At 37.3% G+C, this 13,676-nt stretch overlaps 1 long non-coding RNA gene across 1 annotated transcript; it reads right to left on the minus strand.

Annotated features, from left to right (window-relative positions):
* Nucleotides 1–11,342: 11,342 nt before the first annotated feature.
* LOC141753070 (uncharacterized) lies at nucleotides 11,343–12,091 on the minus strand. Its single transcript, XR_012590383.1, has 2 exons — nucleotides 11,923–12,091; nucleotides 11,343–11,718 (listed from the first exon to the last, which is right to left on the minus strand). It is a non-coding gene; the product is annotated as an uncharacterized LOC141753070 (long non-coding RNA).
* Between the last annotated feature and the right edge of the window lie 1,585 nt (nucleotides 12,092–13,676).

Consider the following 13,676-nt stretch of genomic DNA (forward strand, 5'->3'; position numbering starts at 1 on the left):
GGTTAACTGTCACTGCTTCTAGCTGCCATGTTAAAAAGGTCAGCACCACTACAGCATTACTTCTTATTTACCTTAATTCCTCCGATGAACTGTTCATCCATTTACCTGCTGAAAAAGAGTTTCAGAGCATCCAGACCAACATCTATTTATAATAAAGCAGCAGACTTGATTACCACGAGCCATCAGGTCTGCAGATAGAAAATATGAAGGTCCTTGACTTTAAACTAGAATTTTTCGTGCGTCGGTTCGTCCGGATGATCTCCACGTAGTTTATACGCAGCGCAAAAACGCGCTGCAATAGCAAAGACAACTCTGATTTTAGAAAAGCAAACTTGAACATCAACATAGGCGACTGTATGTCGAAGCAGCCACAACATAATTAGTCAACAACACGGAGCTAATGCATGAGAACTGCGAGGAGAGGAAGAGGGAGTGAGTTAGTGAATGGATGACCCATAACCACGTTACTATGGTTCATAATAATGCAGGACAGTGAGGATACATCCATTTCATACAGGAGACGAGCAAGAATCTACCGATGAGCATTCATCCCACAGAGGTTCATATGAGACAGCAGAGCAGTCACATCAAATGTCACCTTGAGTAGGCTACAGTGTAAATCAACATAAGTTGAGTATAACTGAAAACATATCATTTATTAGGAATAGATCGACATTCACACACACACACACACACACACACACACACACACACACACACAGACTTCACCATTTCAGGGTTCTCAGAACGTTACATGATGCAGGGCTTTATATTGTTTTTTTTTTAAACAAACTATACATTAGAAATACAGATGCTATTATGAACATACTAATTGTCTTTTTGATAGCCTACCTCTAAAGAATTTAATCAGTATTGATAACTGTATTATTCCTACTAAAGTTTGCAATGGCGTTAGCTTGAAAAATTATATGATGCAGTTACTACCTGTGACCACTGGAGGGCAGTAAAACTCAGGATTTCAAATGCACAGGTCAAGTTATCAACAGGTCTTTTTATTTACCCCAGTTGTTTAACCTGAATAATATACTGTGTATATATATATATATATATATATATATATGTGGACAAAATTGTTGGTACCCTTCCGTTAAAGAAAGAAAAACCCACAATGGTCACTGAAATAACTTGAAACTGACAAAAGTAATAATAAATAAAAATGTACTGAAAATTAACTAATGAAAATCAGACATTGATTTTGAATTGTGGTTCAACAGAATCATTTTAAAAAACAAACTAATGAAACTGGCCTGGACAAAAAGGATGGTACCCCTAGAAAAGATGTAAAATAATTTGACCATAGGGACACGTTAAACTAAGGTGTGTCCTGTAATTAGTATCACATGTATCTTCAAACTTGTAATCAGTCAGTCTGCCTATTTAAAGGGTGAAAAGTAGTCACTGTGCTGTTTGGTATCATGGTGTGTACCACACTGAACATGGACCACAGAAAGCTAAGGAGAGAGTTGTATATATAATGTTCAGCTTAAAACAGCATGCCACGTCGCATGCACGGCCAGGACATTCCAATTAAAAAGGACATGGTTCTAAAGCAGTGTTGTTAATGACTTTGCGGAGCACAAGACCTGTAGGATAAACTTCTAATGGATGAGTACTGGTTTCTTTTTGTTATTATTTTTTTGTTATTATTATTATTATGGGATCAGGGATTTAAATCTATAGCACTGTACACCAGTTCAGGTTGTTAAATTAGCGTTGATAAATTTGGCATTTAGGCTGCTGTCCGTGGTGCTGATCACAGGCTGGTTTGCAGTGTGGGAGTTGCATGGTGCAAGATTTTAGTAATATCAGCATGTGTAACGTTATTACAAAAAGTTGTATATATAGGTAAAGCTTGACTCATGCAGAACTGTGTCAATACTTGAACATTTTCTGCATACATGTGGATCACCTTACACCCGCTTTTTATTTACTTTTCTCTGAAAACTATGAATTGATAAAGTTGTCACAGAGAGAGAGAGAGAGAGAGAGAGAGAGAGAGAAAGAGAGAGAGGAGAGAGAGAGAGAAAGAGAGAGAGAGAAAGAAAGAAAGAGAGAGAAAGCGAGGAGAGAGAGAGAGAAAGAAAGAAAGAAAGAGAGAGAAAGAGAGGAGAGAGAGAGAGAGAGAGAAAGAAAAAAGACAGAAAGAAAGAGAGAGGAAGAAAGAGAGTAGAGAGAGACAGAGAGAGAGAAAGAAAGAAAGAAAGAAAGAAAGAGAGAGAGAGAAACAAACAAACAAACACACACACAAACAGACAAACAGACAAACAAACAAACACTAACAAACTAACTAACTAACTAACTAACTAACTAACTAACTAACTAACTAACTAACTAACTAACTAACTAACTAACAAACAAACAAACAAACTAACTAACAAACTAACTAACTAACAACAAACTAACAAACAAACTAACTAACTAACAACAAACAAAAAAACTCTGGAACCTCCCCCCCAAGCCTGTGTTGGGACGCGCCCTAGAGCAGGTCGCAGAGCATCCAACACAGAATTGGGGGCATTCCCAGAGCCCGTCCTCTCTTTGAGAGAGAGGATGTTAACGGAAGGTGGAAATCAGGGTCTATAGGTAAACTCTGTTCCGGACGCCAATGACGTCACACATGACATCACGATGTCACATAAATTGTGACATTATCAGTGACATCATGGAATGTTGCCATTGTGATGTCATAAATGATGTCACATAAATTGTGACATCATCAGTGACATCATGGAATGTTGCCATTGTGATGTCATAAATGATGTCACATAAATTGTGACATTATCAGTGACATCATGGAATGTTCCCATTGGGATGTCATAAATGATGTCACATAAATTGTGACATCATCAGTGACATCATGGAATGTTGCCATTGTGATGTCATAAATGATGTCACATAAATTGTGACATTATCAGTGACATCATGGAATGTTCCCATTGGGATGTCATAAATGATGTCACATGAACTGTGACATCATAAGTGACATCAGGGAACGTTGTCAAAAGTTTACTTATAGAACCCCCGTTACGCCCATCAATCACAGATCAGAAACCAAGTGTTTTTTGACAATGCCATGCGCATGCAGACAGGCCACTCGCTCTGCTCGCAGACAAGGACGCAAGTCCTCCAATGTCCGCCGCTAGCGGAGACCTCAAAAGGCCTCCGCTGTCCGCAGACGGAGGACTAGCAAGTCCAACACTGTCAGCAGATGGAGGGTTGCCCGGCGCAGACGCTAGGCAACGCCATCAAACATGAAGAGTATTGATTTGACTTTTTTTAGGTACAATATTTTACATTATTCAAATTTTTAATTAGCATTCACATAGTAATTAGGTTTTTTTTAATTAACATTCACATAATAGTATTAGATTTTAATTCGCATTCACATAGTAGTATTAGATTTTTTAATTAACATTAACATAGTAGTATTCACAGTTCCCCTGATGAAGTCAATGATCTCTGTCATTCAGACTAAACTAACATTCCTGTGACATCATTAGTGGTTTCATCTTTGAGATCATAAATGATCATGCCACATAAACTGTGACCTCATCAGTGACATCACAGTTTGTGGTTGCGTCCAAAGTTCCATACTAACATGCTATTTAGTACGCTAAAACAGTATGTGAGATATTTTAGTAAGTCCGAAACCTTAGCATAAAACCAATAGTATGCGAATTGCATACTATTTCCGGTAAAATATTACAGTATGCAACGCTGAACATTACGGTGGCATAAATATCCCACAATGCAATGCGTTAATGAAAACAACCTTCATAATAGACGTCGACAGACAGCTCTGTAACATCAATAACACTTCAATTTAACTGTACATATAAGATTTCACTTTGCTCGGTTTAATAAAAAAATAATTAATTCAGACTTTGCATCTCACAAACCGTCGATTTTAACACATGAAGTTGGCACAGGTTACCATACTTATGCGTCTCCAACCGGCAAGGGGGGGAGTAATGACGTAAATTACTTCTCAGTGCGTCCGAAAAGATACATACTAATGTTTATTCACATAAAAGTATGTTGAACTTACTATTGTACTATCATACACCTATTGTGTACTATCGTACACCTATTGAGTATGTAGTGCATAGATGCAATTTCTGAAAAAGCCTGTGTGTTTTTTGACAATCCTTCGCTGTCCGCAGACGTAGGAGAAATTTCCGACGCAGACGCTAAGCAATGCCACTAAACATGTAGCCCAAGCATCAAAATGACAGTGCCCTTAATTTTTTTTAAGGTCCCATTCGTTAACATGTTGTAATGTTAAAAAAAACTACGTTATTTTCCTCATGCTGTCTGCCTGAATATGCCTGTATTCACCCTCTGTCTGAAACGCTCTGTTTTAGTGCATTTCAATGGAACTGCAACAGAATTGCGTTGCTAGGCAACAGTTTAGGTCCATGTTTACTTTCTGTCAGCTGATGTCATTCACATACACCGCAACTGGAAATAAACTGGGATTCATTTACGTTTAAATGTTCTTTATATCATAGATTTGTGACATCATAAATGTACAGTAATCATGACAGCTCGTTTAAAGGCACAGTTTGTGAATATGGGCTGTGTGTATTTCTCTGTGGATTGAGCATTTCACTACTTTCATATTATTTATATATAGCACTTAAACCTGCTTCACAATAAAACATACCTGAACATCTCACTTTTTATAATATGGGACCTTTAATGCATAGAGCAGTTAAATAAATTTGACCGTATTTAAGTTTTTCAAATTAACATCAACATAGTAGTAGTCATAGTTCCTCAAATGAAGTCAATGATTTCTCACAGAGATTGACAGAGTAGTAGTAGACACATGGGACAATGCAATTGCCAGAAAGTCTTGACAATCAGATTAAACTAACTCTCCTGTGACATCATCAGTGACATCATGGAATGTTGCCATTGTGATGTCATAAATGATGTCACATAAATTGTGACATCATCAGTGACATCATGGAATGTTCCCATTGGGATGTCATAAATGATGTCACATAAATTGTGACATCATCAGTGACATCATGGAATGTTGCCATTGTGATGTCATAAATGATGTCACATAAATTGTGACATCATCAGTGACATCATGGAATGTTGCCATTGTGATGTCATAAATGATGTCACATAAATTGTGACATTATCAGTGACATCATGGAATGTTCCCATTGGGATGTCATAAATGATGTCACATAAACTGTGACATCATCAGTGACATCATGGAATGTTCCCATTGGGATGTCATAAATGATGTCACATGAACTGTGACATCATAAGTGACATCAGGGAACGTTGTCAAAAGTTTACTTATAGAACCCCCGTTACGCCCATCAATCACAGATCAGAAACCAAGTGTTTTTTGACAATGCCATGCGCATGCAGACAGGCCACTCGCTCTGCTCGCAGACAAGGACGCAAGTCCTCCAATGTCCGCCGCTAGCGGAGACCTCAAAAGGCCTCCGCTGTCCGCAGACGGAGGACTAGCAAGTCCAACACTGTCAGCAGATGGAGGGTTGCCCGGCGCAGACGCTAGGCAACGCCATCAAACATGAAGGGTATTGATTTGACTTTTTTTAGGTACAATATTTTACATTATTCAAATTTTTAATTAGCATTCACATAGTAATTAGGTTTTTTTTAATTAACATTCACATAATAGTATTAGATTTTAATTCGCATTCACATAGTAGTATTAGATTTTTTAATTAACATTAACATAGTAGTATTCACAGTTCCCCTGATGAAGTCAATGATCTCTGTCATTCAGACTAAACTAACATTCCTGTGACATCATTAGTGGTTTCATCTTTGAGATCATAAATGATCATGCCACATAAACTGTGACCTCATCAGTGACATCACAGTTTGTGGTTGCGTCCAAAGTTCCATACTAACATGCTATTTAGTACGCTAAAACAGTATGTGAGATATTTTAGTAAGTCCGAAACCTTAGCATAAAACCAATAGTATGCGAATTGCATACTATTTCCGGTAAAATATTACAGTATGCAACGCTGAACATTACGGTGGCATAAATATCCCACAATGCAATGCGTTAATGAAAACAACCTTCATAATAGACGTCGACAGACAGCTCTGTAACATCAATAACACTTCAATTTAACTGTACATATAAGATTTCACTTTGCTCGGTTTAATAAAAAAATAATTAATTCAGACTTTGCATCTCACAAACCGTCGATTTTAACACATGAAGTTGGCACAGGTTACCATACTTATGCGTCTCCAACCGGCAAGGGGGGGAGTAATGACGTAAATTACTTCTCAGTGCGTCCGAAAAGATACATACTAATGTTTATTCACATAAAAGTATGTTGAACTTACTATTGTACTATCATACACCTATTGTGTACTATCGTACACCTATTGAGTATGTAGTGCATAGATGCAATTTCTGAAAAAGCCTGTGTGTTTTTTGACAATCCTTCGCTGTCCGCAGACGTAGGAGAAATTTCCGACGCAGACGCTAAGCAATGCCACTAAACATGTAGCCCAAGCATCAAAATGACAGTGCCCTTAATTTTTTTTAAGGTCCCATTCGTTAACATGTTGTAATGTTAAAAAAAACTACGTTATTTTCCTCATGCTGTCTGCCTGAATATGCCTGTATTCACCCTCTGTCTGAAACGCTCTGTTTTAGTGCATTTCAATGGAACTGCAACAGAATTGCGTTGCTAGGCAACAGTTTAGGTCCATGTTTACTTTCTGTCAGCTGATGTCACTCACATACACCGCAACTGGAAATAAACTGGGATTCATTTACGTTTAAATGTTCTTTATATCATAGATTTGTGAAATCATAAATGTACAGTAATCATGACAGCTCGTTTAAAGGCACAGTTTGTGAATATGGGCTGTGTGTATTTCTCTGTGGATTGAGCATTTCACTACTTTCATATTATTTATATATAGCACTTAAACCTGCTTCACAATAAAAAATACCTGAACATCTCACTTTTTATAATATGGGACCTTTAATGCATAGAGCAGTTAAATAAATTTGACCGTATTTAAGTTTTTCAAATTAACATCAACATAGTAGTAGTCATAGTTCCTCAAATGAAGTCAATGATTTCTCACAGAGATTGACAGAGTAGTAGTAGACACATGGGACAGTGCAATTGCCAGAAAGTCTTGACAATCAGATTAAACTAACTCTCCTGTGACATCATCAGTGACATCATGGAATGTTGCCATTGTGATGTCATAAATGATGTCACATAAATTGTGACATCATCAGTGACATCATGGAATGTTGCCATTGTGATGTCATAAATGATGTCACATAAATTGTGACATTATCAGTGACATCATGGAATGTTCCCATTGGGATGTCATAAATGATGTCACATAAACTGTGACATCATCAGTGACATCACGGAACAGAATGTGGAAAGCGGCGTCTATGTAACCTAGGTTACGGATGCCAATGACGTCACACATGACATCACGGAACAGAATGTGGAAAGCGGCGTCTATGTAACCTAGGTTACGGATGCCAATGACGTCACACATGACATCACGGAACAGAATGTGGAAAGCGGCGTCTATGTAACCTAGGTTACGGATGCCAATGACGTCACACATGACATCACGGAACATATCAGGCTCGTTTGAGATGAACTGCGCCTCTTAATTAAATGATGAATTTAGAGATTTTAGTGAGAAGGAGATATCTTTACCTGAAAATGACTGAATGTATTAAATGTCTTAGAGAAAAACAAGTCCCCAGGTAATGATGGTCGGACAGGGGATTTTACAAAACCTTTACTTCTAAACTTTCTTACTAGCAATGTTTACAGAATGTGTTCAAAAGGCTGAGCTCCCTACTACATTAAGGCAGGGGGCAATTACATGAATTCCAAAAACAAACAGATAGATTAAATATCGAAGATTGGAGACCTATTAGACAACTCTATTGACTGTTGGCCACCACGTGACATTAGTGCAGTAGCTGAGAATCTAAAGATGTTTATTGAAAAGTTTAATCTGATTGATATTTGGGGAAGAACATTTCCTGGACTAAATGCTTACACTTAGAACATCTAGTAGTCAGATTAATGGCCAGTATCCAAAAATATGAATATTGATAATATTTCGGTTGATTTATATATAAACTTAGTTTTTTTTATTTATTTATTATTATTTTTAATTTACTTATCTTTTTGTCCTTTTGGTCCTTTGCTGGGAGACCCCTGAGATTTAAAACCTTGCTAAACGGATGAGGTGGAGATTATTTTCTTGTTCCTGCTGCCACAGAGGCATTTAAAACAATAAATAAAAATAAATAAATAAAATAATCTCCTTTAGGCATGTGTATGTGAAAGACAAGACAGTTCCAGACAAATGTAGTCTATATATTCTTGCCAATTTCAGAAAAATTAAATCAATTCTCAATGCTTAGGTTTTGTGACTTTCCAACAGTCAGTCTGAATTGGGGGTGCAGAGAAAAAGGCCAGAATGATATTTAATAGTTATTAACAAAATTAAATGCAACTTTTTTTAATAATATTTGCTCCAATCTTACCTTCTTCAGCTTTAAATAACTACACTAAAATTATTCCTGTTATTATTGTTTATGGCCAATCATTGCCACGACGAAACACTGCCGTCTCGCGGTGACTACGAGCAACCACACCTCTGTGGACAAGTTGTATTTTGAAATGATTTACCAGAAGTATGAGTTTGCTATAATGTATGGACGGATCCTGCCAAAATAAAAATAAATAAATAAACATGTAATTGAATGTAGAAAAAATAAAATAAATGGAGCCATCAATGAATTGGTAAAATGCGAGATAAATTGATATTTCAGTTTTAATTGGCTTCTTTATTTATCTTAGTATTACTAAGATAAAGATTAGTATTTATTTATTTATTTTGAATTTATTTATTTTTGCAATTATTTTTGGAAAAATTAGCCCCCTCATTTGCATAATAAGGTAGAAATCATAAAGAAATTTATAAAGAAATGTATAAAGAAATGTATAAAGAAAAAGAATACAGTAATAAATAAGTCTGGGGAAATAACTCGTGCAGTAATACATAAATGTAATAAATACATACATTTAAAGACAAATAAATAAATACATGAATACAAAAATAAATAAATCAATTAAAACAATTGTAAAAAGAAATTCCTGAATACATAGAAGGGGAAATTAAACTCAAGAGTAAATAAATAGCAGGATTAATACAAAGATAAATAAAGTTTAAAAGAGAACTAATTAAAACAAAAATATAAATTTATGTCAAATTTTATCAACTCATTAATGGCTATATTTCGTTTTAATATTATTTTTTTCTACATTTAATTATGATTTTTATATTATTATTATTATTATTTATTGAGTCATTTATTTATTGATTAATTGATTTTAGATTTTGGCAGGTTCCGTCCTCCATAGGCTACCTACACAGATTATTTCCTACAGGTGGTGAAAGAAATGGCCTGTGTGTCCTAGAATATCACAGGCAGCACAGAGAAGCACAGAAAACCCCCCTCACCCAAGATGTTAGTAATATCAGCATGTATAATATCAGCATCTATGATATCTGCAACGTTATTACAAAAAGTTTGATATATAGGTAAAGCTTGACTCATGCAGAACTGTGTCAATAGAACATTTTCTGCATACATGTGGATCACCTTACACTCGTTTTTGATTTACTTTTCTCTGAACAATTATTGCTGTAACAAAATAACATATTCTTATCCAAAGCATCCATCTGCCACATAGCCTGATTTAGCAGCTGTCATAAAGTCACACAGTCTTTGCTTTGATTTTACTGATTTTACTTTACTTTTATTTCCTGGCAATTTCTTCCCATTACTACGTAATTAACAGGCCGTTAATTGCAGTGCATGCAGTGTGTGCGTTTTCAATACAAGTTGAAGTACAAACATGTCTTTCTTTATGAATTGATAAAGTTGTTGCATCAAGTTACATTTCCATGCTGTGCTCAATACTGCCTCTATTGTAGCCTAAATACTGTGTGTAATCTGGCTGCTTACATGATGCATAAAGTAATAATCCTCAAAAATTTGATTTGAGACAGAACAATTAAAAAAAATAAAAAACGCTCTGACAGAAATAAATAAAAGGTTTTGGGCCTTGAGCAGTTGGGAGTTTAGTGCCCTTGAGCAAGGCACCAAACCCCCAACTGCTCGGGGCGCCAACAGCCCAAGCTACCAACCCCCCGAGCGGTTGGGGGTTTGGTGCCCTTGAGTAAGGTACCAAACCCCCAACTGCTCGGGGGGGTTGGAGCCTTGGGCTGCCCCCCCTCGCCTCTGAACCCCTGAATATCGCCTGGAGCCTACCTGCCAGTGGAGCTGTCGCCCATGCCTAGCATGTAGACTCTGAAACAATGGCTGTGGACGGTCGCCTTCCTCCCAGTGAAGCACTATATGTCTCCATGTCTGGCAGTTTCGCCACGGATCCTCTGTTCAACCTTTCGGGTTGAACAGAGGAACTTGCCCGTGGCGAGGTAGACGTGGTGTGCTTCCAGGTCACAAACCTTGTCTCTGGCGTCTGACAGATGTTCAGAGTTTAGAGATTAGAGAAAATAGGTCCTATAAGTAAACCTTTTGGTAAGCACACATGACGTCACACATGACGTCACAGATGACATGGAACATAAGCCCCGCCCAATAACTTGTAGTACTGCCACCCTTCTCTGTGACGTCGTACATGACATCACGGAAGATAAGAATCCCCACAAGAATCGTGACGTCAGTTTCAGTCAAATGATAAAGTTTGTGATGCCTTATTATGGTTTTTGTAGTGAAATGAGAAGGTATTGTACAGATAACTCCTCATTTCAACTTCACCAATCAGCCGCTCCTCGTCCATTGACATGATTTCATGGCGAGTGACAGAAATAAAAAGAAACAGCTGGGCGTCTGACAAATGTTCAGCTTAAAACAGCGTGCCACGTCGCATGCACGGCCAGGACATTCCAATTAAAAAGGACATGGTTCTAAAGCAGTGTTGTTAATGACTTTGCGGAGCACAAGACCTGTAGGATAAACTTCTAATGGATGAGTACTGGTTTCTTTTTGTTATTATTTTTTTGTTATTATTATTATTATGGGATCAGGGATTTAAATCTATAGCACTGTACACCAGTTCAGGTTGTTAAATTAACGTTGATAAATTTGGCATTTAGGCTGCTGTCCGTGGTGCTGATCACAGGCTGGTTTGCAGTGTGGGAGTTGCATGGTGCAAGATTTTAGTAATATCAGCATGATATCTCTGCTTTTAGCACACTTTGCCAGATGTGTAACGTTATTACAAAAAGTTGTATATATAGGTAAAGCTTGACTCATGCAGAACTGTGTCAATACTTGAACATTTTCTGCATACATGTGGATCACCTTACACCCGCTTTTTATTTACTTTTCTCTGAAAACTTTATGAATTGATAAAGTTGTCACAGAGAGAGAGAGCGAGAGAGAGAGAGAGAGAGAAATAAAGAGAGAGAAAGCGAGGACAGAGAGAGAGAAAGAAAAAAGACAGAAAGAAAGAGAGAGGGAGAGAGACACAAACAAACAAACAAACAGACAAACAAACAAATACTAACACTAACTCTAACACTAACACTAACACTAACAAACAAACAAACCAACAAACCAACAAACTAACTAACTAACAAACAAACTAACTAACTAACAAACTAACTAACTAACAAACAAACAAACAAACTAACAAACTAACTAACTAACAAACAAACAAACAAACTAACTAACTAACAAACAAACTAATTAACTAACAAACTAACTAACTAACAAACAAACTAACTAACTAACAAACTAACTAACTAACAAACAAACAAACAAACTAACAAACAAACTAACTAACTAACAACAAACAAAAAAACTCTGGAACCTCCCCCCCAAGCCTGTGTTGGGACGCGCCCTAGAGCAGGTCGCAGAGCATCCAACACAGACTTGGGGGCATTCCCAGAGCCCGTCCTCTCTTTGAGAGAGAGGATGTTAACGGAAGGTGGAAATCAGGGTCTATAAGTAAACTCTGTTCCGGACGCCAATGACGTCACACATGACATCACGGAACAGAATGTGGAAAGCGGCGTCTATGTAACCTAGGTTACGGATGCCAATGACGTCACACATGACATCACGGAACAGAATGTGGAGAGCGGCGTCTATGTAACCAAGGTTACGGATGCCAATGACGTCACACATGACATCACGGAACAGAATGTGGAAAGCGGCGTCTATGTAACCTAGGTTACGGATGCCAATGACGTCACACATGACATCACGGAACAGAATGTGGAAAGCGGCGTCTATGTAACCTAGGTTACGGATGCCAATGACGTCACACATGACATCACGGAACATATCAGGCTCGTTTGAGATGAACTGCGCCTCTTAATTAAATGATGAATTTAGAGATTTTAGAGAGAAGGAGATATCTTTACCTGAAAATGACTGAATGTATTAAATGTCTTAGAGAAAAACAAGTCCCCAGGTAATGATGGTCGGACAGGGGATTTTACAAAATCTTTACTTCTAAACTTTCTTACTAGCAATGTTTACAGAATGTGTTCAAAAGGCTGAGCTCCCTACTACATTAAGGCAGGGGGTAATTACATGAATTCCAAAAACAAACAGATAGATTAAATATCGAAGATTGGAGACCTATTAGACAACTCTATTGACTGTTGGCCACCACGTGACATTAGTGCAGTAGCTGAGAATCTAAAGATGTTTATTGAAAAGTTCAATCGGATTGATATTTGGGGAAGAACATTTCCTGGACTAAATGCTTACACTTACAACATCTAGTAGTCAGATTAATGGCTAGTATCCAAAAATATGAATATTGATAATATTTCGGTTGATATTGTTACTATACCAATTAACAGACCATAGTGCAGTTTCTATTCATATTCCTTTACATTTCACCAATATAAAAACCTGTAGAGGTAATCATTTTTTCAGAGAAAAGTAGATCAAAAACGGTTGTAAGGTGATCCACATGTATGCAGAAAATGTTCAAGTATTGCATTGATACAATTCTGCAAGAGTCAAGCTCTTATATATATATATATATATATATATATAATATTACCCGCCCAATAACTTGTAGTACTGCTACCCTTCTCTGTGACGTCGTACATGACATCACGGAAGATAAGAATCCCCACAAGAATTGTGACGTCAGTGACAGTCAAATGATAAAGTTTGTGACGCGGCCGCCATTGAGAAATCTGTTGAAGGAACGCCAAGTTCTTCGTTTGTTCTTTTCAAACAGAAAACACATGTTTAATATTATGAAATTTACTGGAAATGACATACAACATAGTCAACAGAAGTAGGAAACTTTCAGCTCTCTGGAGATCTCCCTCCAGCTAACTGCTGCCCTATTAAGGTTTTTGTAGTGAAATGAGGAGGTATCTTATAGATAGCTCCTCATTTCAACTTCACCAATCAGCCGCTCCTCGTCCATTGACATGATTTCATGGCGAGTGACAGAAATGTAAGAAACAGCTGGGCGTCTGACAAATGTTCAGCTTAAAACAGCGTGCCACGTCGCATGCACGGCCAGGACATTCCAATTAAAAAGGACATGGTTCTAAAGCAGTGTTGTTAATGA

This window comes from Sebastes fasciatus, chromosome 16, assembly GCF_043250625.1.
Source record: "Sebastes fasciatus isolate fSebFas1 chromosome 16, fSebFas1.pri, whole genome shotgun sequence".
In the NCBI taxonomy this organism is placed as follows: domain Eukaryota; kingdom Metazoa; phylum Chordata; class Actinopteri; order Perciformes; family Sebastidae; genus Sebastes; species Sebastes fasciatus.